Genomic DNA, 26,970 nt, shown 5'->3' on the forward strand with positions numbered 1-26,970 from the left:
CACGTAATGCAGTTGGTGTACTGCCCTTAAGCTGACCCCTGGAGGGCTTCCTGCCTCTTTGAAGATGTGCCTGTGCCTCGTCCTCTTCCTCCTCCTCCTCTCTCCTACCAGGCACCCAGGTAGAGTCAATGACCTCATCATCCCCTCCCTCCTCATCATCACTGGCGACAACCTGGCAGTATGCTCCAGCTGGGGGATCATCACTCCCAGATTGTTGTCCCTCTCGGCCACCCCCTCTCCCTGGGCTCACATCAATGCCTTCCTCTATCAGTGTTCCGTCATCGGAGTCTTCAAAACGCTGTGCATCTTCAGCTAGCATGTACCCAACACTGTGTTGAAACAGTTCGGGGGACTCCTCAGGAGGACACGGTGGGACTAGGGAAGGATTGTGTGATCCCATTGTGCAGAGGGTAGAGGACGCCTTGGCAGCTGCTTTGCCAGACAAACTATAATCAGTCTGTGTGAGAGAGGATGAGGAGGATGAGGACGGCTTGGTCATCCACTCAACTAATTTCTCAGCATGTTGAGGCTCAACACGGCCAGCTCCCGAAAAGAAGGACGAGCGGCCACGGCCACGTGCTGAAGAGGATGCACCACATCCATCACCAGCGTTACCTCTAGATGCAGAGCCTGCTTGCCCTCGTGACTCTCTGCCTCTCTTTGTCCTTCCAGCCATAGTTATGCGTTCAGGTGTTATGTAACAAAATAGTCGCTGTCACACCAACTGCGTTCAGATGGTATTAAACAGCAACCACACAGTAAGAGCGACTTGGCTCAAGTGTAAAGTAACAAAATAGTCGCAGTCACACCAACTGCGTTCAGATGGTATTAAACAGCAACCACACAGTAAGAGCGACTTGGCTAAAGTGTTATGTAACAAAATAGTCGCTGTCACACCAACGGCTTTCAGATGGTATTAAACAGCAACCACACAGTAAGAGTGACTTGGCTCAAGTGTAAAGTAACAAAATAGTCGATGTCACACCAACTGCGTTCAGATGGTATTAAACAGCAACCACACAGTAAGAGCGACTTGGCTCAAGTGTTATGTAACAAAATAGTCGCTGTCACACCAACTGCTTTTAGATGGTATTAAACAGCAACCACACAGTAAGAGCGACTTGGCTCAAGTGTTATGTAACAAAATAGTCGCTGTCACACCAACTGCTTTCAGATGGTATTAAACAGCAACCACACAGTAAGAGCGACTTGGCTCAAGTGTTATGTAACAAAATAGTCGCTGTCACACCAACTGCTTTCAGATGGTATTAAACAGCAACCACACAGTAAGAGCGACTTGGCTCAAGTGTTATGTAACAAAATAGTCGCTGTCACACCAACTGCTTTCAGATGGTATTAAACAGCAACCACACAGTAAGAGCGACTTGGCTCAAGTGTAAAGTAACAAAATAGTCGCTGTCACACCAACTGCTTTCAGATGGTATTAAACAGCAACCACACAGTAAGAGCGACTTGGCTCAAGTGTAAAGTAACAAAATAGTCGCTGTCACACCAACTGCGTTCAGATGGTATTAAACAGCAACCACACAGTAAGAGCGACTTGGCTCAAGTGTAAAGTAACAAAATAGTCGCAGTCACACCAACTGCCTTTAGTTGCTATTAAGCAGCACGCACGCAGTAATAGCGACTGCGGTCAAATGCGATTTAACAGCACGCACGCAGTGACACCAACTGCCTTTAGTTGCTATTAAACAGCACGCACGCAGTAATAGCGACTGCGGTCAAATGCGATTTAACAGCACGCACGCACGCAGTGACACCAACTGCCTTTAGTTGCTATTAAACAGCACGCACGCAGTAATAGCGACTGCGGTCAAATGCGATTTAACAGCACGCACGCAGTGACACCAACTGCCTTTAGTTGCTATTAAGCAGCACGCACGCAGTAATAGCGACTGCGGTCAAATGCGATTTAACAGCACGCACGCAGTGACACCAACTGCCTTTAGTTGCTATTAAACAGCACGCACGCAGTAATAGCGACTGTGGTCAAATGCGATTTAATAGCACGCACGCAGTGACACCAACTGCCTTTAGTTGCTATTAAACAGCACGCACGCAGTAATAGCGACTGCGGTCAAATGCGATTTAACAGCACGCACGCAGTGACACCAACTGCCTTTAGTTGCTATTAAACAGCACGCACGCAGTAATAGCGACTGCGTTTCTGTGCAATTCAATAGCCCAGTTGCATTAACAGCGACTGCGCTTCTGTGCAAATAAATTGCACACGTGCAGTAACAGGTAATGCGTCTGTGTGTGCAATTAACTAGCACACGTTAAATAACACAGAATAATTATATTTAAAGTAAATCCCTAATGCAGGCAATACAACACGTTAGAGCGCTGCATGTAGAACAATCTCCTGCCTGACAGATACTAATAGATAAACTAGCTGAGCTGTACAGTTTATAAATATATTGACAACGCCTAAGGATGTGAATATATTCTCTACAAACTGTACTTTTAACTACTCTATCTATCTATCTATCTATCTATCTATCTATCTATCTATCTATCTATCTATCTATCTATCTGGTTAAGACACTGTGGGCCATATCCACAAAAGAGATACTCCGGCGTAAGCCGTCGTATCTCTGGTTCTAACTTTGGAACTGATCCTCAGAAGCAGTTTTCCTAAGTTAGGCAGAAGATCCGACATCTGTAAAGGACTTACACTGCCGGATCTTAGGATGCAGTACCGCATCCGCCACTGGGGGCATTTCGAGTCGAAATGCCTCTTCTAGTATGCAAATTAGCACTTAGGGCGATCCTCAAAGCTTTTGTGCCTAGTTTTTTCGCCGTAAGTGTTAGTTTGCCTGGTGTAAAACTAGGGCTGCTTTTACAAAGTGTAAAGTTAGTCACACCTTGTAAAGGCCCATTCAAGCGACGGCATTTGGTATGCATTCCCGAGGGAGAACTCCATGCCAATTTTCAATGAAAAAAACGGCATGGGTTCCCCCTCAGGAGCATACCAGGCCCTTAGGTCTGTTATGGGTTGTAAGGAGACCCCCCCTCCGCCGCAAAATTGACGTAGGGGGTCCCCCTACAATCCATACCAGACCCGTATCCAAAGCACGCTACCCGGCCAGCCAGGAAGGGAGTGGGGACGAGCGAGCGCCCCCCCCCCTCCTGAGCCGTGCCAGGCCGCATGCCCTCAACATGGGGGGGTTGGGTGCTCTGGGGCAGGGGGGCGCACTGCGGGCCCCCCCACCCCAGAGCACCCTGTCCCCATGTTGATGAGGACAGGACCTCTTCCCGACAACCCTTGCCATTGGTTGTCGGGGTCTGCGGGCGGAGGCTTATCGGAATCTGGGAGTCCCCTTTAATAAGGGGGCCCCCAGATACCGGCCCCCCACCCTAAGTGAATGGATATGGGGTACATCGTACCCCTATCCATTCACCTGTAGGCAAAAAGTAAAAGTTAATAAACACACAACACAAGGCTTTTTAAAATATTTTATTATTCTGCTCCGGACGCCCCCCCTGTCTTCGTTATTAGCTCAATTACCAGGGGGGGGCTTCTTCTTCCGCTCTCCGGGGGTCTTCTCCGCTCTCCGGGGGTGTTCCGCTCTCCGGGGGGGGCTTCTCCGGACTCCGGGGGGCTTCTTCCATCTTCTCCCCTCTTCCGCTCTTGACTCGGCGAACCCCGGTTCTTCTGCAGCTCTCCGGTGCCTTCTTCTTCAGCGCTGGCTGCCTGCTATGTTTGTGTGTTAGCTCGATTTCAAACAGGCAGCCGGCGCGGTCTTCTGTGACGTCAGGGTCTTCTGGTCTTCTGTTCTTCCTATGTTGCCTCGTCGCCTGTTGTCGCTGTAATGATGGAAGCGCGCCTTGCATCACATTTATATAGGCATCGCCGTCCCATCATGCTCCGGCAGGTACCCACGTGGTGGGTGCCTACCCACGTGCACCCACCACGTGGGTACCTACCGGAGCATGATGGGACGGTGATGCCTATATAAATGTGATGCAAGGCGCGCTTCCATCATTACAGCGACAACAGGCGACGAGGCAACATAGGAAGAACAGAAGACCAGAAGACCCTGACGTCACAGAAGACCGCGCCGGCTGCCTGTTTGAAATCGAGCTAACACACAAACATAGCAGGCAGCCAGCGCTGAAGAAGAAGGCACCGGAGAGCTGCAGAAGAACCGGGGTTCGCCGAGTCAAGAGCGGAAGAGGGGAGAAGATGGAAGAAGCCCCCCGGAGTCCGGAGAAGCCCCCCCCGGAGAGCGGAACACCCCCGGAGAGCGGAGAAGACCCCCGGAGAGCGGAAGAAGAAGCCCCCCCTGGTAATTGAGCTAATAACGAAGACAGGGGGGGCGTCCGGAGCAGAATAATAAAATATTTTTTTTAAAAGCCTTGTGTTGTGTGTTTATTAACTTTTACTTTTTGCCTACAGGTGAATGGATAGGGGTACGATGTACCCCATATCCATTCACTTAGGGTGGGGGGCCGGTATCTGGGGGCCCCCTTATTAAAGGGGACTCCCAGATTCCGATAAGCCTCCGCCCGCAGACCCCGACAACCAATGGCAAGGGTTGTCGGGAAGAGGTCCTGTCCTCATCAACATGGGGACAGGGTGCTCTGGGGTGGGGGGGCCCGCAGTGCGCCCCCCTGCCCCAGAGCACCCAACCCCCCCATGTTGAGGGCATGCGGCCTGGCACGGCTCAGGAGGGGGGGGGGCGCTCGCTCGTCCCCACTCCCTTCCTGGCTGGCCGGGTAGCGTGCTTTGGATACGGGTCTGGTATGGATTGTAGGGGGACCCCCTACGTCAATTTTGCGGCGGAGGGGGGTCTCCTTACAACCCATAACAGACCTAAGGGCCTGGTATGCTCCTGAGGGGGAACCCATGCCGTTTTTTTCATTGAAAATTGGCATGGAGTTCTCCCTCAGGAATGCATGCCGAGCGACGCTGTCATTTTTTTTTAATAATTATTTGTTTTCCCGGCGCGTCTTTTTTTCACCCGTCGTAACTTTAGTGTCCCGTCGCAATCCACAAAGCCGCCCGGCGTCAATTACGTTCGCGCGATGCACGTCGGGAAAATGACGTCACACGCATGCGCAGTACGGCCGGCGCGGGAGCGCGCCTCATTTAAATTGTAAACGCCCCCCGGAGAGGAGGAACGCCTTACGACGGCGGCACTTAACTTACACTGCTTGAAATTTTTACGTAAGTGCTTTGAGGATCAGGCACTTAGGTAAAAACTTTAAGTCAGTGTAACTTAACTGCTGAAAGTTAAGTTACGCCGCCTGGCTGAGGATTTGGCCCAGTGTCTCTATCTCTCTATCTCTCTCTGTCTGACTGACTGATCTTCTCTAGAACCGCCAACACACTACACTAGGCAGCCGTGCAGGCTGCCTTTTATAGTGGGGGGCGTGTACTAATCCCCCTGAGCCATAATTGGCCAAAGCCACCCTGGCTTTGGCCAATTATGGCTCTTCGTTTTTTGAGCGCTGTGATTGGCCAAGCATGCGGGACATACAGCATGCTTGGCCAATCATCAGCGCTCAACGCCCCAGTGAATTATGGGACGTTTTGTGTCATTCCAATTTGGCGCGAACGACCCGTTTTGTTCGATTTTCGACGAACGATCGAACGACCGATGTTCGATTCGAACATACGTTCGAATCGAACGCGGAGCTCATCCCTAGTGACCACGTTCTGACACAATTGTTTTTTTTAACTGATGGTGTGTAGGCGCGACTGACCATCAGTCAGCTTCATCGGTTAACTGATGGAAAAATCCATCAGACCGTTCTCATCAGATTGACCGATCGTGTGTACAGGGCATAAGACAAAGGCGGTATAATAAGCTAGTATGCAACGCATATTAGCTCATTATGAAATACTTCCCCTAAAATGAAGCCCTCCAGCAGTGCTCGGTGTTTCTTCCAGTTGACACCTTCCCTGGTGTTTCTTCCGGATACATGCGTGTGGGAGCCACTGTTTACGGCACAGGCTCTAAAGGTCCGGCATTAATCTTTATAGTGCATGCGCCAATGACATCATCGGCTGCATGCACTCTAAATATCTCCTAAACTGTGCAAGTTTAGGAGATATTCACAGCACCTACAGGTAAGCCTTATTATAGGCTTACCTGTAGGTACAAGAAAAAAATAAGACTTTACTTCCACTTTGAGCCTTGACACAGAAAAACTAGAAGATGATTGGCTATGCAGAGCTACACTAGATGTTGCACTCACTTTTAGTAAATCAACCCCTGAGAGTGAAGTAAAGCCCATGACATTTTGGTATGAAGGCTCAATGGACTTGGGGATTGGCTCTGTGCTTTCACATGTGGACAGGGTTTCAGTCAGGCCTGTGTGAGCTTCAACTGGAGATCCAACTTGTGCATTCAAAGGGCTTCTTGTAAAACTGTTAGCTAGCAGGGCAGCAAAAGGAAGGTAGATATATGCTATATAAGCAAGTGCCCCAACACCTGCCTCCCCAATCCCTTAAAGCCCCCTGTATTTTTTTAACACTTAAGCCCTGTACACACGATCGGTCCATCCGATGAGAACGGTCTGATGGACCGTTTTCATCGGTTAACCGATGAAGCTGACTGATTGTCAGTCGTGCCTACACACCATCGGTTAAAAAACGATCGTGTCAGAACGTGGTGATGTAAAACACAACGTTGTGCTGAAAAAAATGAAGTTCAATGCTTCCAAGCATGCGTCGACTTGATTCTGAGCATGCATGGATTTTTAACCGATGGTTGTGCCTACTAACGGTCGTTTTTTTCCTATCGGTTAGGAATCCATCGGTTAAATTTAAAACAAGTTGGCTTTTTTTTAACCGATGTATAAATAACCGATGGCGCCCACACACGATCGGTTTGGATCGATGAAAACGGTCCATCAGACCGTTCTCATTGGTTTAACCGATCGTGTGTATGCGGCCTAACACATACTTTTGTTCTAAGTCTTCTTATTTGTCCAATGATATCACAGCATCTTTGTCTCCTTGCTCCAGCACAAAAAAGGGTAAGTATTTTTCAATGGCTAATAAGCCCCCTAGGGGGATGTGCAGTATAAACAACAGTCTGGGCTCACAGTAAATGGGTAGAATGACCAATTGTCCTTCTGTCCTGAAGAGGACTTCTGGAGCCGAAAGAAGGAAGAAGACAAGGACAGCATTAATAGTGGAGAGGGTAAGTAGACATTAGTATTTTTTTTCTGGGGGGCCATAGAAAAATAATTAAGCGTAGTTAAACTTTAAAATTAAACTTTTGCTTTGCCCTTAGAAATCTGTCTACTCTCACCTCTGCCTAATGCCGCGTACACACGATTGGTTCGTCTGATGAAAACGATCTGATTGACCGCTTTCATCAGATGAACCGATCGTGTGTGGGCCCCATTGGTTTTTTATCCATCGGTGAAAAAACTAGGAACTTGTTTTAAAATTATCTAATGGCTAAAAAAACGATAGAAAAAAACGATTGTCTGTGGGCACGTCCATCGGTTAAAAATCCATGCATGCTCAGAATCAAGTCGACGCATGCTCGGAAGCATTGAACTTCATTTGTCTCAGCACATCGTTGTGTTTTACGTCACCGCGTTCTGACACGATTGTTTTTTTTAACTGATGGTGTGTAGGCAAGACTGATGAAAGTCAGCTTCATCGGATATCTGATGACAAAATCCATCAGACCGTTTTCATCGGATGAACCGATCGTGTGTACAGGGCATTAGAGTACAAGAATCATAGAGGAGTGTACAGACATAGTATAACCCTATTGACTACTATTATTAGTATTATATTAGTATTATAATACTGTTATTTTAAAACAATTTGGATGGAGTAACAAAATTAATCTGTGTCTAAATTAGGAGATTGATCGATTTGCAAAATAGTGGCTCCCATAGCTCAAAACAAAATGAATAGGACATATTTAGAGGTGAGCTTGGGTTCGGTCTGAACTGGGTTTAGGCCTTGTACACACGACCAAGTTTCTCGGCAAAAAACAGCAAGAAACTTGCTGGCAGATATTTTTTTGCCGAGGAAACCGGTCGTGTGTACATTTTCGTCGAGGAAACTGTCGAGAAACTCGATGAGCCAAAAAGAGAGCATGTTCTCTGTTTCCTTGACGGGAATGGAGAAAATTGGCTTGTTGAGTTTCTCGACAGCCTAACAAGGAACTCGACGAGGAAAACGATGTGTTTCGCCCGTCGAGTTCCTCGGTCGTGTGAACGGGGCTTCAGTCCAAACCTTGAAGGTTAGCTGTCAATGATGGGCTATCGACTTGTAATTTCCTGCCCTGCAACTGTGTTTACAAAGGGATAGGATAGCACGTGACATGGGCCCATATTAGGTTAATAATGTTAAGAGCCTTCTGGCCCTTTTTTGTATGTCAAGTGCCCTTGACTCATTGGCCCAGCCATGACAGCAAACTTCCAAGTTCAGATAGACTTGGGTTTGGGCCAAACTCAAACCCATACCCAAGTTCATCACCAGTTATAATCAAAGACCAAAAACATATGTGGTGTTAAAAGAGAAACCTTTTTATTCATGTCAGGGCTCTTCTTCTTGGCCACATGATCACTGCTAAAGTAGAGACAAACTCTGCCAGAATGTCACTAGCTCAAGCCCATTTTGCTAAAACCAGCATTCATTCATATGATTGGTGCCAACCAGGGGTCAAGTCCTGGGGAAAATAGTGTCGGAACTCCCACCAAAGATCCACTCTGCCACCAAAAAAAAAAAAATGATATACTCATATGCATAATTACTAAACCGCATGTTTTTTTTTCCGATCCACTGTACCTTAGTAATCCTTTATGTTACTGCCCGCTTCACGGGATTTAGAAAGAAGCAAGTTCTTTCTAAATCCTGGGATAACTCGCGGCAGACCTCCGCAATGTCTCCTGGGAACAATGACAAAAGCTCCCAGGAGACATTGCGGCATCGAGGAAGTGACGGAATACCCGCACATGTATATGAATCCATATACAGGAAGTGGGCAGTAACATAAAGGATTACTAAGGTTCACCTGCACCTGACAGTGACTCGAGCTGGGCATCGCCGTTTAGTGAAGGATTGGCTGGGGCGGCTCGGCTGCTCTCGGCTGCTCTAGTCCCTCAAAGGGAACTGAGTTCCTGCTGTGAAAAAAGTGCAGGAACTCCGTTCCCACGCGTTCCCGCAGGACTTGAGCCCTGGTGCCAACATATGGAGAAATTTCAGGAAAAAGGTAGATAACTGTGACCTGTCTTTATCTTTTAAGTTCATTAGTTAGGAGAAGATTACATTTACCGAATAGGTCTGGTTTACGTAGAAATAGCCTATCACATACCGGAATATGGAATGCCATATTTAAATGCATTGGCATGTCACATCAGCAGATATTTTTTAGTAATACTTGAGAAAGTGATGAGAAGCCTGACAGACTTTCTATATTTTACCACATCCTGTCATAGTTCATATGCCATGTAATTCCTTCCCAAATGCGTAATATTCTGCAAATAGCTGGCTGGTGTAGGATACATGCACAGCATCTTGATTAATTGACATTTTTGACATATGTTATGTGTGGTGTGTTATAATGAGCTTTACTTTAAGAAATGTATAAAACATGTTACATAATCATCTGTGGGCCGCTTTTACTAAGATGAGTTTTTCATAACATTATTTTACTAGACTATATATTTTACTAAGGACTAAATGTCATGTCAGGAGTTGTGCAGTACTGTGAAATATTTTCATTCATTTTTTATCAAATAATAAAAAAATGTTGACCCGCTCTCCCCAATACAAATACACAAGAAATACCAGCCAGGCACAACACGCGTGATATTCTGCATACAGTAGACAGCAGATACACAATAAATAATCAATAGTAACCACTTGCACAGTCATGCAGTGCTGTACACAAGTGAAATTGATATCCCTTTTCCCCACAAATAGAGATTTCTTTTGGTGGTATTTTATCACCACTGGGTTTTAAATTTTTTGCGCTATAAACAAAAAAGTCCGTCAATTTTGAGAAAAAAAAAATATTTTTTACTTTCTGCTATAAAACATATCCAATATATTTGTTTTTTATTCCATAGGCAAAGGCCCAGATGCAGATAGGAGATACGACGGCGTATCTCCTGATACGCCGTCGTATCTCTAAGGCCGGCCGGTCGTATCTATGCGACTGATTCATAGAATCAGTTACGCATAGATATGCCTAAGATCCGACAGGTGTAAGTGACTTACACCGTCGGATCTTAGGCTGCAATTCCAGGCCGGCCGCTAGGTGGCGCTTCCGTGTCTTTTACACGTCGAAAATGCTAATGAGCATTTACGCCGATTCAGAAACGAACGCCCGTCCGTCGCTTTTTTTTTACGTCGCTTGCGTTCGGCTTTTTCCGGCGTACAGTTACCCCTGCTATGTGAGGCGTATCCTATGTTAAGTATGGCCGTCGTTCCCGCGCCGAGTTTTGAATTTTTACGTCGTTTGCGTAAGTCGTTCGCGGATACGGATGGACGTAATTTACACTCACGCCGAAACCAATGACGTCCTAGCGACGTCATTGGTAGCAATGCACGCCGGGAAAATTCGCGGACGGCGCATGCACAGTTAAATCGGCGCGGGGACGTGCCTGATTTAAATACTACACTCCCCCTAGCCGCGGAATTTGAATTCCGCCGGGGGAGTTACGATACGCCGCCACAAGTTTTGAGGTAAGAGCTTTCTGAATACAGCACTTGCCTCAAAAAATTGCGGCGGCGTAACGTAAATTAGATAGGTTACGCGGATCTAAAGATCCGCTAACCTATCTGAATCTAGCCCAATATGTATTCTGTTACATGTGTTTGGTAAAAAAAATCCCATTAAGCGTATAATGATTGGTTTGAGCTAAAGGTATAGCATCTCCAAACTATAGTATATATACTGCAATTTTTATTTATTTATTGTTATACTAGTAATGGCGGCGATCAGCAACGTATAGCGGGACTGTGATATCGCGGTGAGCAATTTGACACTAACTGACACTTTTGACAAACAGATAGATTTCTCACCGCTCCAGGTGAGCCTCGTTGGTAGTCAAGGGTTGTTGAATCATCAAGGTGCTGGCAATGCTGATGATAGCAAATGAGAGGAAAAAAACTGGACAGCCGCACTCCAAATCACTTAAAATAAGTGGTCTTTTATTTTCAACTGTACATACAGTCACTGCAACCCACAACACACAGTATGGCCGACGCGTTTCGCACTTACAATGAGTGCTTAGTCATGGCTAGAGAAGGTTCACACTAAAATGATATAAATACTAAAACACACAATCATGTGAAAACAGGTCCGCCTATGGCAGTACAAAATCAATTACACACTTTTGACACTTTGTGGGAACCAGCGACACTAAGCATTCTGATTCCTGTAGTTTTTGGGATATCCAAATAAAAGGGATTTTGATGTACAGCGGTGTGCGGCCATTTCTTCTAATTTAAACCAGTGATACTAATACCGTAATCAGTGCTAATTGTATGCACTCTCACATCAATGGCGATCAAAGGGTTAAATATGTGGCTAACCAGTGTTTCTGTGTTTACTTTTGTGTTTATTATGTGCTGTTTTTACTAAGGGATGTAGTGGATTTTATTCCCTGCTTTGAAGGGAAACAAAACCCACCGCATCTTTGCTGACAGAACAGAGCTCTGCCTTTTTTACATTGGCAGAGCTCTGTACAGTACTGTGTCTCTCCTCGCCAATCAACGGGTGGCGGCGGACATACAGTGTGCTCCCCTACCCGGAAGTGCCAGGTCTAGTGGTCAGCAAGCGGTTAAAAATAGTTCAACTATTGCAAACCTAGTCATTTTCAACCAGAGTACCATGGAACCCTAGGGATTCTCCAGAGGTAACTATGGGTACCTTGAGCTGTGGCTGATTGATCTCCCATCGGATGGTGCTTCCATAACTCCTGGACCTACACCACTTGACAGAGCCAGCACCAATGATCTTTTTAGCTTTCTGTAATGGGGACATTCTGATCACCACTGTAAGGGCTTTATTTTTCTCAGTGGCCCCTGCTGAATTTAATAAGGCAGGGGTTACCTGAAACCTTAAAAATATTTTAGGGGTAAAAAGGTTGCAAAGGGCTGCACTAATCCAATCATAATCAAAAGATTTGTTTGGGACCGGGCAACTCCTCTAAGGCCTCGTACACACGACCGAACATGTCCGCTGAAACTGGTCCGGCGGACCAGTTTCCGCGGACATGTTCGGTCATGTGTACGGCCGATCGGACAATTTTCCCGCGGATCGGACAGGTTTCCAGCGGACAAATGTTTCTTAGCATGCTAAGAAACATGTCCGCTTGAAGCCTGTCCGTCGGACATGTTCGGTCGTCTGTACGACTCACCGGACATGTCCGCTCGGCCGAAAGCCCTCGCATGCGTCGAAGTGATTCGACGCATGCGTGGAAGCATTTACCTTCCAGGGTCGCGCACGTCGCTGCGTCATCGTCGCGGCGACGGCGCGGCCACGTCATCGTCGCCACGACGGCGCGGCCACGTTCCGAGCGGACATGTCCGATGAAAACGGTCCGCGTGTACGAGGCCTAATACTCATTATTCAGGGTATTTCTAGTACTTGCTTAAAACGATTGGTATACATAAACGTAGTATTAGTACCACTAAAAAGGATCACTTATTCTTGCAATCAGATTTCTTTTTGATTATATTTTTTTATAATTCTGTGACTAAACAGCATACAATACCACTCAGTAATCTGGTCTTTTGTGAACCAAGGCTAAGTGTTTGTAACCAACCATGATACTGTAAATGTGTTATGATGATAAATAACAAATACATTTAAACCTAAAATTGCAAACTATTGAGAAAACTGAGGAGAATTAAGACAGGGTTCGACAAACCCCGGGCGACAGGTCGCAATTGCGACTAGAATTAGTGACCTGTCGCTTGGGTCGGCACAGCTGGGGTATCCTGTAACTCAATGCGCCCCCCGCCACCAGATCGGGTCGGGCCGGCCAGTAATTGAGGCTGCGGCTTTGCGGTATTCTGCAGGCCTATGCTTCCTTCTCTGATCTAGCACCATCTTGTGGTGGCCATTGGTATGACAAGAAGAAAACCAGCAATGCTAATGCTAATGGTGCTTCCTGTCTGTTTTACTGTCCACCCATCTCCTTCCCAAAGTAGAGAAGAGAAGGAAGTGTTTGCAGCTGTCATCTGGCACCGTTTTGCTTAATGGTGAGTGTGGGGTGGCTGGTTTGAATAGCTTCATATAGCCTTTTTTTTTCCCGTAATAGCTTTTATTTTAGTTTTTTTTTTTTTAGTAAATTTTTAAGTAATTAGGTAATAATTTTCTAGCAAAAAAAATTTACTTAGAACCACCAAACATTATATATTTATTTTCTAACACCCTATGGAATAAAATGGAGGTCATTGCAATACTTTCTGTCACACCATATTTGCGCAGTGGTGTTACAAGCGCACTTTTTTTTTTTTAAATACACTTTTTTTAAATTAAAAAATAAGACAACAGTAACATTAGCCCATTTTTTTTTATATTGTGAAAGATAATGTTACACCGAGTAAATTGATACCCAGCATGTCACGCTTCAAAATTGCATCCGCTCTTGGAATGACAAACTTTTACCCTTTAAAATCTCCATAGGCGACATTTAAAAAATTCTACAGGTTGCATGTTTTGAGTTACAGAGGAGGTCTAGAGCTAGAATTATTGCTCTCGCTCTACCAATTGCGGCGATACCTTACATGTGTGGTTTGAACACCGCTTTCATATGCGTGCGCTACTCACGTATGCGTTCCCTTCTGCACGCGAGCTCGGCGGGACGGGGCACGTTCCTGGCTCCTAACTTTTTTAGCTGGCTCCTAGATTCCAAGCAAATTTGTCAGGCCCCGAGTTAAGATACACAAAACTTTAAATAGATGACACATTAAAAACCTTCACCACTTTATGGGTTTAGAGTTTATCAAAAATTTCCCTAAATGTTTTGGTTCTAATTCTGTTTATAGGATTTTTAAATCATTTTATTTTTTTCAACAGTTATCTTTTTAAAAACATTATTGTCACAAGAGGGCCGAAAAACAGGGTGATAAATAGTGGCGTAACTACAGGGGTTGCAATTGCGACCCAACCCCATGCTCCAGGGGGGCCATGTGGGGTGGCACATGGAGCAACTGGTCCCTCCTCTCACTCCCACAGGCATTCAGTGGCGGGGATCGATTTTTCTATATGCCGCCTCTCCTATACAGAAGTCCCTTCTTTATGCTGCCCTTGGGCCCCTGCATTCTTTCCATTACTGACACCAGTGGCAGAACTAACAGGGTCAGAGGGAACGGCCACGGGCTCAGAGGGAAGGACCCTGGTTGAGGCTCACGGTGGCCCTTCATGGTTTCTTGCATCAGGCTGTTAAGGTTCTAATTACGCCTCTGGTGATGAAGCTTCCTTTATAGAGACGACACTGATCTTCATGATACTTAGGCCCAGGTTCTTGTATCTCTGCGTATCTATGCGGCGGCGTAACGTATCCGATTTAAGTTACGCCACCGCAACTTACACGGGCAAGTGCTGTATTCTCAAAGCACTTGCTCTGTAAGTTGCGGCGGCGTAGCGTAAATCACCCGGCGGAATTCAAATTCGGTGGGTAGGGGGCGTGTATCATTTAAATGAAGCGCGTCCCCACGCCGAACAAACTGTGCATGCGCCGTCCGTAAAATATCCCAGTGTGCATTGCTCCAAATGACGTCGCAAGGACGTCATTGGTTTCGACGTGAACGGAAATTAAGTCCAGCTCCATTCACGGACGACTTACGCAAACGACGTAACTTTTTAAAATTTTGACGCGGGAACGACGGCTATACTTAACATTGTTGCGCCGCACTTATGCCACCATATAGCAGGGGCAACATTACGCCGGAAAAAGCCTAACGTAAACATCGTAACTTTACTGCGTTGTCCGCGCGTACGTTCGGGAATTCGCGTATCTAGCTAATTTGCATACTCGACGTGGAAATCGATGGAAGCGCCACCTAGCGGGCAAAAAAAAAATTGCAGTTTTGATCCGACGGCGTAAGAGACTTACGCCTGTCGGATCTAATGGATATCTATGCGTAACTGATTCTAAGAATCAGTCGCATAGATACGACAGGTCAGATTAGGACTTACGACGGCGTACATGGCGCTGCGCCGTCGTAAGTCCTTTGAGAATCTGGCCCCCAGTTCCTTTTCTGTGTCCTGCAAATGCAGACTGGAGATAATGGGATTGATTTAGTAAAGGCATATAGGCTTACTTTGCAAGTCAATTCTCACTTTGCTTAGTGAATGTGGTGAAACACCACTTTAAAATAAATACCCAATCACGTGCAAGGTAAAGAAAAAACAGTATTTATGTTTTCATCTGATTAAATCGACCTTTCCCAACCTTTATAACAAGGTGGATCCCTTGAAATCAATTTCTGGTCCCAGGGAACCCGTACAAATAATTACTATGTCTGCAGCTTGGTACATTAGTGTGATAAACAGTGGAAAGAATGCATCTTAAATTGGTAGGCAGTGGGAAGAATCCCCTCCTTACAGATTGATAAAAAGAGTGTTTGTGTCAGTGGTTAATTATCTGAGAAACAGGAATTGTCCATTGCTTATGGAATCCTAGGGCCCAATGGAACCCTGGTTGAGGAAGACTGGATTAGATGATGGAAAAAAGCAGAGCTTCATTTCATTCCTTAAAGTAAGGGAAAATTCCCTTACAAAGTAAACAGCCTTTTTGCTTTTAGTAGGCCAAGTCCAATGAGTTTCTGACTTTCTCCTCATCCATTACCCAATGGTGGGTCACTGAAGGAATGACGTTCAGGTATTGGCAGCAAAGAAACCCCACAGTTTTCTGAGTTAATTGCTTCAGTTTTTGTCATCACAGGTAGAAGCAGTATAGGAGGCACTCTTTGTTAGTGGTGTGGAGGTGAGGAAATGAACTTGCTATGTGCAGAGGAACCGGCTGACTGAATTACAGCAAGCTCACAGCTATTGTCGTAGTGGAAAACTTACATTTTTAAATGCCTATCCCCTTCCTGCTGAGCATACGCATATATGCGGCCTCGGCTTTAAGGGGTTTTACCGGAATGATGCCCGCAGTTGCAGGCATCATCCCGGTACTAATTTTTAGAGCCAGTGGTTGGCTTTCCAGGGATAACAACCGATACCCCCTCCCGCTACCTTCCATCGCTCTTACTGGGCCCCCAGTCCCATCGGGAGACCCGATCGATGATCGGCCTCTTCCGGTGTCTAAAAAGAGACTAGCCGGAAATGGCTTTGTGCCAGTCTCCTGTATGTAAACACGGAAGCAACGTCACAACATCACTTCCGGTTAACAAAAACATAGAATATCCAGTCTCAAACTTACCGACCAATCAGCAACCAACCAAATTCACCTGTCTAACAGTGTGCGTTAAAAACAGAGGTTTAGTTGTACGCATTTGCAAATGCATGTGTAAGCTGCAGGCCCCGTCAAGGCGCTCTGTATACTGCAGTCCTAACTATAACATTGCATTTTAAGTCTCCTCAGTAGGATCACATGACTGCTGATGGATGATAAGGGGCAGGTGACTGGAGGTAGCCCAGCCCTCATTAAAGGGGCAGGAGCACACTGCACACTCAGCACATGTACTGTATACACCAGTCATAGGTAGGGGCAGTGACTTTTGTTGGTCGTATTTATGTCATTGGTCAGGCAGCACACAGGCACCTTTGCTTCCATGTGCTGAGTGTGCAGTGTGCTCCTGCCCCTTTAATGAGGGCTGGGAGCAATGTTGTAGTTAGGACTGCAGTATACAGAGCGCCTTGATGAGGGCTGCAGCTTACACATGCATTTGCAAATGCGTGCAACTAAACCTCTGTTTTTAACGCACACTGTTAGACAGGTGAATTTGGTTGGTTGCTGATTGGTCGGTAAGTTTGAGCCTGGATATTCTATGTTTTTGTATGTATATTAGTGTTGCTCACGAATATTCGCATTGCGAATATTCGTTACGAATATGGCATATTCGAATATTCGCGAATAACTCGAATTTCGCGGCCAAAATTCGCTATTCCGAATATTCGTATTTTTTCAAATTTATTTTTAAAACAGATCACATCCTAGTGATCTCCATCGACGTCTAAAAGCATTGCTGGTATGATTAGAGACCCTGGGCCGAGTAGCTAAGCTGAGGCGATCCTTTTATGTTGCCGAATATTCGCAATCGCGAATATTCGTATTACGAATATTCGCGAATACTTTCTCCGCCCTTCTTTTGCATCAGAGCCAATCAGAGTTCTCCTACCACAGTTGTCATAGGAGAGAGTGGAGTGTTTCTGTGCGTTTTTCCAGTGTATCACATCTTCAAAGAATTTTCCATCTTTTGCCCCGTGTCATCATTTGCATTTCACCTATTTAATGCGAATAATAACTGTTTAACATAAAGACATTTAAGAGATGTCAACGTAAAACTTGGCTTTTTTTTTAACTCTAGAGGAGAGATCTGTATTTTCCAACTCTATGGTTATTCAATATTTATTAAACTAATCAATATACAAATTGGTCAAAGTAAACCCTCAAATCTATATAATAATGTATTTATTTTATTAATACCTTCCTGTTAGTTGCAGGGTCCATTACGTAAAACCACACTTTTTCCAAAGGGCAGGTGAAATTGAATGTTTCAAAATTTCGCGATCGATTTCGCATTCGCATTAGCGAAATTTCGCAATCAATTTCGCATTCGCATTAGCGAAATTTCGCCAAAATTTTTTTTTTGATAAAATATCACGAATATTCGATTTTAGCGAATATTTCACGAATATTCGTCTATATATTTGTGATATATCGCGAAATCGAATATGGCGTATTCCGCTCAACACTAATGTATATGCGCCCTTTCCAGCGCTCCTTATTGTATAGACCAGTCATAGGTAGGGGCAGTGACTTTTGTTTGTTGTATTTATCACTTCCGGTTTACTCGGCTGCCAATGGTGCAGTCTTAAAAAAAAATGACAGTATTCAGAATTGCAGTTTTTGGTGATCTGAATACTTTGAAGTGCAAAGGAGGGATTCGGGGTCTTTAGACCCCCGATCCCTCCATAAAGAGAACCTGTCACCACCGGTAAAAATCCATATTTTTAGCAAGAAAATTACTTAGAACCTCCAAACAATATATATATATATATATATATATATATATATATATATATATATATATATATATATATATATATATATATATATATATATATATATATATATATATATATTTAGCAGAGAAGCTAGAGAATAAAATGGCGATTGTTGCAATATTTTATGTCACACGGTATTTGTGCAGCGGTCTTTTAAACAAAACTTTTTTGGGGAAAAGACACTTTCATGAATTGTACAAAAACAAAATAGTAAAGTTAGCCTAATTTTTTTTGTATAATGTAAAAGATGATGTTACAGTAATGATCCGCCCGGTGAACCTCCGCTTGCTCAGCGGGGATCGCTCCGTTGATCCCCGCTGAGCCGTTGATCCCCACACTGTGCAGGGACCGCCCTGTCTTTTCTCCGCTCTCCCCTATGGGGGATCGGTTGAACACGGACCGTCTGTCCGTGTTCGCCCGATCCAATCTGCCCGACGGATGGAAAAGTAGGTTTTTCCTCCGTCAAACTTTGGCGGATCGGAGCGGGTCAGATGTCAGCGGGCATGTCACTGCTGACATCCGCTGCTCCATAGAGGAGCACGGAGCGTCCGTTCATGTCCGTCTAAAAAACTGGCAGGCGGACCTGAACGGGCCGCCCGTGTGAAAGAGCCCTTACTGTCACAAGGGATGTTTACATTCTTTGTGACAGCGATAAAAGTAAATATAAAAATAAATGAATAAATAAAATAAATAAGAAAAAATAAATAAAACATTTTAAAACGCCCCGTTCCCGCGAGTTTGCACAGCAAAGAAAACGCATACATAAGTTGCGCCTGCATATGTAAACAATGTTTAAATCACACATGTGAGGTATCGCCGCAATCGTCAGAGCGAGAGCAATAATTCTAGCTCTAGACCTCCTCTGTAACTCTAACCTGGTAACCGTAAAATTTTTTTAAAGCGTCGTCTATGGAAATTTTTAGGTACAGTAGTTTGTCACCATTCCACAAATGTGCACAATTTTAAAGCGTGACATGTTTCGTATCTATTTACTTGGTGTAACATCATCTTTTACATTATACAAAAAAATTGGGCTAACTTTACTATTTTGTTTTTGTACAATTCATGAAAGTGTATTTTCCCCAAAAAAGTTGTGTTTAAAAGACCACTGCACAAATACCGTGTGACATAAAATATTGCAACAATCACCATTTTATTCTCTGCTAAATGGATTTTTACTGGTAACCACCAAATGTCAGAAATAGGCTTAGTCATGAAAGGGCTATATATCATTGGCAGTCAACGAGTTAAATAAAATGTTCTTTTAAATCTTACAAGGACTAAAGCAGGGAGATCTTAAGTCTTGAAAGTCTGCATACCTGCCTTTTAAGAATGTCTCATACGTTTTGCCTTTGCCACAGAATTCAAGTGACGAGTGTCCCACTCTTCCTAGCTGCGCAATATAAGGAGTGAGAATTCATTGCAAAAGGGACAGCAGGGGGTTTTCATTCCTAGAGCATACCTCCCAACTTTTTGAGATAGGAATGAGGGACACCTATTAGCAAAAGTATGTAGGCATAGGACACACCCCCTGTCACACCCCCTTAAAGGAGAATTATACAAAAACAAATGATTTGTTAAACCCACAAGTGTTTTTTTTACCATTACTATTCCTTTATATTGGCTTTTGAAATGTACAAATGCAGAAATTTAGAATTTGGATAAAATGTTTAGCACTGGAGTGCGCATGCGCGGGACTTCCGTGAAGACGTGCTGAACGGGAGCTCCGGACCGCCCCAGCACATCGTGGCTCATAGCGCCTGAATTGCCGGGAGATTTTGTCCGAGGAAGGACCGTGTGAGTAGCGGAGGACAAGGAGCATAGCCCTGGATGTCTGGCGGCAGTGAAAAGAGGGGTTCCAGCCGTCAGCTGGACTTCGGCCTAGCAGCTCCCTCACACCTCAAGATGGCGGCCGCGGCTCCTCCTCGTGGAGACGCTGCGGACATAGAGTCTATTGCAGACCCCTCGTCCTCAATCCAGCATACTCTACCCTTGCTGGCAACTCCTGTGAGTAATGATTCCTCCATCATGATCTCCCCAGCATCCACGGAATCGCTTATTAAGCACACTATGGCTAACATTCTGGGCACATCCATGTTGCAGTCCCCCATGAGTCAGGCTGGCCTTCAGACACCATCTCCCATGCCCCATCCCTCTCAATCCGATATGGCTCAGCTTCTGAACTGTTTTTCTGACATGCTGTCAGCAGGATTAACACAGACTGCAACACAGATTACATCCTCTATTAAAGCTGACCTGCAGAATATAGGAGCCCGCATGGAAGCTATTGAGCAAGCGGTTGATAATACAGCAGCACGCACCAACCAAAATACAAACTGTATTCAGTCATTGCAGGACCAACTTGACATAGCGCTTGCCAAAATTGACGATTTAGAGAATCGCAACAGGAGATATAACTTTCGCATACGGGGTATACCCGAGGGGGTAGTTAATATCCCTGAGACGGTGAAATTATTCATTAAAACCATTATCCCTGACATTCCTGAACATAAGCTCGAACTGGACAGGGCCCACAGAGCTCTACAGCCTCCTCGCCAAGATGGACTCCCGAGAGATGTGGTGGTCAAACCCCACTACTATAGTGTAAAGGAGGAGGTCATGAGGAGATCCCGTAATATTGATGACCTCAATGTTCAGGGGACCAAGATACAACTGTTTGCTGATATATCTCCAGCCACTATACAGAAGAGGAGGTCCCTGAAGCCCCTTTTAGGGATCCTTTTGCAGAAATCCATTAAATACAGGTGGTCCTTTCTATTTCGTCTCCAGTTTGATTATAAGGACAAATCCTATAGCTTCTCAAGCTTCAGAGATGGTAAACAACTACTACTACGTCTCGGATTCATCAACCAAGAACTGCCCCCTCAGGAAGCTTCCTTCCGTTCCGGTTCATCTAAAAGGCCCCCCACTGGCAGTCCCATCTCCCCGTTGTGGAATAAACAGCAAACAAAGAGATCCAGAGATTCTCGTCCTCCAAGATGACTGTTTTTTCTGGATATACTTTCTTTATGCCTAATTCTCCCTTACTAGGGTGCTGTGTTTCCTGCCGGTATAGTGCTGCTTCCTATACCCAACGACTTCGTGCTACTTAAGTTGACATTAGTATTTTTATTTTGCAGGCATAGTCTTCTCACTAAGTTTTTTTTCTTTTTTTTTTTTTGGCTCCTGTTCTCCTTATGGGGGTTACAAATTCATGTTTTGTCCTATAAGCTAATATTTGTCTGTCTGCCATACTGATATTGTTCTTGCTTTAACCTTCTTCATTGACGCTATATTTTTGATGATATATTTTACTTTTAAATTTATTTTTTGATGTTTTTATCTAGGCCTATGGCCTGGGCACCTCCCAGCCTGAGTTTCAATGCTTTTATATTGGCCTTTAGGCTGGGGCGGTCTAGCACGCCACTCCCTCTGCGGTGACAGGTTAGAGTTTGCTCTTCTTGTTACTGCAGGTATACGACCCCTATTGGGGTTGTCACCTTATAGGGTCCACCTTTGATTTGGACCCAAATTCAGGACTTGGTCAGCCAGTCCTGTCTAAAATTTTTCTCCTAGGCATTTTTATCTAGGTCTTTTTCTTCTCTTTCTTCTCTTTTTCCTTTTTTCCTTACTCTAATGTCTGCTTATTGTTTCTCATATTTTTCTTTTTGTTTCCCTTTATATCCTCGGAAGGTCACACGGAGAGCCTCTGCTTCAATGGGACCTAACATACGTCTTCCACCTGACTCCTCATCGTATGGTCCTGGACTTTCGCGGGTTACGGTAAGCCTTTCTCCAGTGTGCACGTCCTCACCCTTTTTGGTCCATGGCTGATACACCTCCCAGACTGGCTGCGCTTAAGGTAGCCTCACACAATACACAAGGTCTAAACTCCCCACTAAAACGACGTAAGGCATTTCAGAGTTACCAATCTAGGGGCCTGGACGTTGTCCTACTTCAGGAAACCCATTTCCCCATCACGTATAATCCCCCTTTTCTGCACCATGGATACCCTACTTTTTTCCTGGCGAATGCTGAATCTAAAAAAAGAGGGGTAGCTATCCTTTTCTCGAAAAAGACCCACTTCGTACATTCTATGACTGTCACTGACAAGGACGGACGTTACATTCTTGTTAAGGGTTCGATAGAAGGTAAGGTCCACACCATAATCTCTTATTATGCTCCCAACACTGGGCAAAATCACTTTTTCTCTAGGTTGTTTACCATTTTGGCGCCACATTTTGAAGGAAGGGTGATTTTGGGTGGTGATTCTAATGTCACCTTTGACAATATCCTTAACAAATCTGCAGCTGGGATCCCACACCTTAAAAGACCTCCCAAACATAGCCTTCAAATTGCCCGTCTTCTGCATTCATTGGGTCTTGTAGACACATGGAGGGAATTTAACCCTACGGTAAAAGATTACACGCATTACTCGGCTCCGCATAAAACTTACGCGAGAATTGATCATATTTTTTTACATGCCTCTGAGGTTCACAATGTGTCTTCCGCATCCATTTTTGAGGTTCCTTGGTCGGACCATTCTTTGGTGGTCGTTAAATTGGCTAATTCGATTTCTTCTCCCGGGTTTCGTCCATGGCGCCTTAACGCATCTCTTCTCTCCAACTCGGTCCATTGTACCATGTTGGAGAAGGAGATTAGAGAATATTTTGAAAACAATGACAATAATGAGACTTCTCCCAGTTCCTTATGGGGGGCTCATAAAGCGGTAATCCGGGGTAAGATCATACAGCTTTCGTCAAAATTGAAACGGGAACATAAGATAGACATACTGACACTTGAAAAAGATTTTGAAATTCTAAGCAAGTCCCACAAGCGAGACCCCTCTCGGTCTTCCCTTGCCAAGCTTGATTCGGCCAGACTGGCGCTTAATTTGGCTCTCACATCCTCAGCGAATAAACATTTGTTATGGCGGAACAGTAAATTCTATATGCGGGTTAATAAGTTCGGGCCACAGTTAGCAGCCAAACTCTCACCTAAATTGAGGTCGTATGCGATTCCCAAGATTAAGGCTTCGAATGGCCACTTGACCCAAAACCCCGAAAAGATTCTCAAGGCCTTTCAATCTTTTTATTCAACTTTATATTCCTCCGATGAACGACACTCCCAAGCGGACCTTGACACTTTCTTGAAGAATGTCCCGCTCCCTAGACTTTCAGACTCCCATCGCTCCATTCTTGATTCACCATTTCAAATAGCAGAGATTCACAATGTTATTAAAGATCTTAAGACTGACTCGGCCCCAGGACCTGACGGTTTTTCAAACCATTACTACAAGACTTTCTCCGAGATTCTGGTTCCCTATCTGGTTCGGTTCTTCAATTCCATGCGTAAAGAACCATTATTGGATCCCTCAGCAAACCTAGCGTTTATTTCAGTCATTCCCAAACCGGGGAAGGACCCTAGTGAAGTGAGCAATTATAGGCCAATCTCGTTGATAAACAACGACATGAAGATAATGACTAAAGCCTTGGCCAATAGACTGGCCTCCTTTATTGGATCTTATATTAATAAGGATCAGGTGGGTTTCATCCCGGGAAGACAGGGACCGGACCAGATACGGAGAGCAGTGGACGTTATTTCCCTTATGAGGTCGGGCTGGGATGGTGGGTCCCCCCAAGAAGGCTACCTGCTGTCTATTGATTTGCAAAAGGCATTTGATACGGTAGAATGGCCTTACCTTTTTGAGTTGCTCCGTCAATGGGGTTTTGGGCCTGACTTTATAAAAATTCTGGAAGCACTGTATTCCCAACCGATAGCACAGGTTAGATTTCAGGGTTATTTTTCGGCGAAATTCCCCATCAGAAAGGGAACGAGACAGGGTTGCCCCCTCTCCCCCCTTCTTTTCGCGGTGGCCATAGAAACTTTGGCCATCGCGATCAGAAATCACCCGGATATACAGGGGGTTCAATGCAGACAATCAACACATAAATGTGCCTTGTTCGCTGACGACGTACTCCTTTTTCTTACAGCCCCATTTACCTCGACCCCTAACGTAATCCACCTCCTTAATGATTTTGGCAGCATATCAGGTCTAAGAGTTAATATGTCTAAATCGGTAGCACTCAATGTATCCCTCCCGCAATCACAAGTAGATAGCTTGAAAAGTAACTTCCCATTCTCCTGGAACTCTACATCTATCCCTTATTTGGGTGTTAACCTCACTTCACAGACTGAATTTCTCCACAAACATAATTACCCACCCATGGTTAAAAAGTTAATGGAAGATCTACGTCAATGGTCTTTATATAATCTTTCTTGGCTAGGTCGTGTAAATGCAGTTAAGATGACCCTCCTACCCAAGATTTTATATCTTTTCCGCTCCCTCCCTATCCCGGTTACTAAATCATATACTGTATTGATTCTCTCCAATCTGCTATAACTAAATTTATTTGGGAGAAAAAAGGGAATCGCCTTTCTAAATCCGTGCTTTTTAGGCCCAGGCTGAAAGGGGGCCTTGGTCTACCGAATTTATGGTGGTACTATCGTGCTGCCCAACTTAGCCAGTTTTCCATAATTTACCTTTAAGGTCCCAAGCCAGACTGGGTCTCCATGGAAAGAGCAGCGACCCCGGGATTCACCCTAGATTTCCTTTTATGGACCCACCCTAGGAACCGACCTCCGATTTTAGCTCCTACACTATCCCACTCTATGTCTCTTTGTGACTCATTGCATAAACTAACATCAGTGGTGTCTCATTGGCACCCTCTTGCACATATCTTCCATAATCCTCGATTCCCACCCGGTTTAGATATTACAGCCTTCAAATGGTGGCTGGACAAAGGTTTATATAGAATTGGCCACTTTTTTAACTCGAACGGACCCCTCACATTAAATTATTGCTCCTCTAGACTAAAAATGCCCCCTTCTGAGAAATTTCGCTTTTTTCAAATTTCCCACTTTTTACACCAGATTAAGAAAACCTGCACGGAACAACCTTCTGTGACCCCTTATGAGCAGTGGTGTTCCTCAGCCATGGACACAAAGGGGGGTATATCTTTAATTTACTCAGCTTTGGCAGAACCTCTGGAGAAAGCGCTTTACATGAAGAATTGGGAGCGTGACCTTGATCTGGATTGGTCACTGGAAAGATGGCACTCCAATTTGGCTCGCTCCTTTAGGGGCATTCTGAATGTATCACTTACCGAAACGTGCCTCAAGGTCATGACCCGTTGGTATTTAGTTCCCACCCGAATTGCCAAATTTTACCCGCAATCCTCCCCTCTGTGTTATAGGGGTTGTGGACTTTCTGGCTCATTCCTTCATATATTGTGGGAATGCCCCAGGATTCGTTCCTTCTGGCACAAAGTTTTCCACCTTATTAGGAAAGTCACGGGAATAGGGGTTGCTTGTGATCCTGCAATTGCCTTACTCAACAGCCCTATCCCCAAAATTCCCAAAAGCTCACAGGCGCTGATATTTTTTATTTTATTAGGGGCAAAGATGACTATTACCAAGGCTTGGAAATCCCCGTCGGTCTCTATTTTAATGACCAAGAGAAAAATCTCGTGGATGATGTCCAACGAGAGGATTTCCAACATGATCCTTGATTCCGCTGATAAATTTAAGCTTATCTGGGAACCTTGGGCAACGTATGTCGGAGTCCTCTTCTGATTCCATTCGTAAGCCCTTGAAATATATGATTTGCTAGGCTCTCCGTGTGACTCCGTTATCCTCTTACTTCTTGATCTTCTGTCTTCTTCTCTCTGTTCTGTTTCCCCCTATCTTTTTTCATTTCTTTTCTTTTCTTCACTGTACTTGTATCTACAATGTGATTAACGTTATAGTTCAGGCCCGAGAGGGTCCACTTCGTTCTGATCTCTTATTTGCACTCGGTTTTGACTTTTATTTGTTTTGTTTTTTTTTGCAATAAGGGTTTGTGAAGCTTTTTTAAGGTCATTGAAAGCTTTTTTTTTTTTTTTTTTTTTGTTGTTTTATTGGTCATAACAATCTCTTATGACCCATATATTTGGTTGACCCTTAGGTCCTCCTCGCGCTTGTTTTAGTCCTAGGCTATACATAATATAAAAGGCCCATCCTTAGTTATGGTGGATTATTTGGGCTATATGTTCATTTTGGAGGATTCTCGGTTCCCCACTCCCGGGACAGTGTGTTCCCTCTGGGGGCTCGGGGGGAGGGTGGGCTTGGAGTTTCCGTCACTATGGTCGAGTCTATATGTGATTTCCAGCTTATGTTAATATGGATAAGGCTATATTCTGTCTTCTTTTGATCGGGACTTATTGTACCTTTCTGTATAATGTGCAAATCTTTTCAATAAAAACATTTAACTAAAAAAATGTTTAGCACTGGTAAACAGTTTTTGAAAGATAAATAGTGCATTTTATAATTATATACAACTATATAGATCAGACCAAAATGAGGGACAAATGAGGAGAAAAGAAAAAGAAAGAAAATCAGGGACAGTCCCTCAAAATCAGGGACAGTTGGAAGCTATGCTAGAGTCCCAAAGAGAGCAAAGAGTGATTTAGCCTGTGAGGCCTCGTACACACGACAGAGAAACTCGACGTGCTTGGCACGTCGAGTTCCTCGTCTCGTTTTGGGATGAAGCCGCCGAAGAGCTCGGCGGGCCGCCTTCTCCTATAGAACAACGCGGCCAACGAGAAAATAGAGAACATGTTCTCTATTTTCTCGTCGAGCTCCTCGGCGGCTCCATCGAGCCAAAACTGTACAGACGACAGAGATTCTCGGCAGAATCCGGGTTTTGACCGAGTTTCTCGGCGAATTCTGC

The sequence above is a fragment of the Rana temporaria genome, chromosome 3 (genome assembly GCF_905171775.1).
Source record: "Rana temporaria chromosome 3, aRanTem1.1, whole genome shotgun sequence".
NCBI classification, from domain to species: Eukaryota; Metazoa; Chordata; class Amphibia; order Anura; family Ranidae; genus Rana; species Rana temporaria.